General features: G+C 36.1%; 1 non-coding gene across 1 annotated transcript; it reads left to right on the top strand.

Moving 5' to 3' along the window:
- Positions 1 to 586: 586 nt before the first annotated feature.
- Positions 587 to 659, top strand: TRNAA-AGC (transfer RNA alanine (anticodon AGC)). The gene has a single exon. It is a non-coding gene; the product is annotated as a tRNA-Ala (tRNA).
- Positions 660 to 936: the final 277 nt, after the last annotated feature.

Genomic DNA, 936 nt, shown 5'->3' with positions numbered 1-936 from the left:
AACAATGGTGTACTGTATCTAAAACAAGATTTTTATCACTACTCTGCACCAGCCTTTTGCTGGCGTCGAGGTATACGACGCTGGGCTTGTGGGATATTGGGATACTTTCCTGAGATCACTCAGCAACCGAAATACAATCTTCCATTGCATTTTTTATAAATAATAAATGATATATTCTGGTAACTAAAATTCATGTAAACAAAAGCTCCAGTGGAAATATGTCGCTTTATTAGGTCATCTTAGATTAATTTAAACGCATGATTCTAAAACAGACATCTGTGAGAATTTAGCTCGATCGCTAGCGCACCTGTTGTCCATGTTCACCCATCAGTAAATAGGTACCTGGGTGTTAGTAGACCGGTGAGGGTCACATCCAGGGACAAAATTGACTTAAGTTGCCCGAAATGCTCTGCAATAACAAGGGGCTTTCTGTATAGTAGTATGTCACTGATGTCAGCTAGGGCTGTATACCTTGTATATGTACTTGTAGTAAATAAAGATATTATTATTACACATATCTGAGAACGACTGCCAGGAATCTCAAGAAAGAACAATTCAGGACCCTGCATGAAATTCACCATCGCATGGGGGTGTAGCTCAAATGGTAGAGCGCTCGCTTAGCATGTGAGAGGTACGGGGATCGATACCCCGCATCTCCATTAGTTTTAGCAACTTAAAAGAAATAAGTTACATTGTTTAACTTTACTGAATTATCCTAGATTAAGTGTACATTTAACTTAGGGTAAAGCTACATTTAACCTAAAATAAATTTACTTTGTTATCCTGCGTTAAATGTACATATAGGTTAAAGTACATTTAACCTAGGATAACATAGTTATCCTAGGTGAAATGTACATTTAAGCTAGAATAAATGTACGCTTAAAATATATGTACATTTAATATAAATGTACATTTAAATGTATTTTTCACCTAGTT

This window comes from Cherax quadricarinatus, chromosome 87 (assembly GCF_038502225.1).
Source record: "Cherax quadricarinatus isolate ZL_2023a chromosome 87, ASM3850222v1, whole genome shotgun sequence".
In the NCBI taxonomy this organism is placed as follows: Eukaryota; Metazoa; Arthropoda; class Malacostraca; order Decapoda; family Parastacidae; genus Cherax; species Cherax quadricarinatus.
Note: the sequence above shows the minus strand (reverse complement) of the source record. Positions and strands in the feature narration are given on the sequence as shown.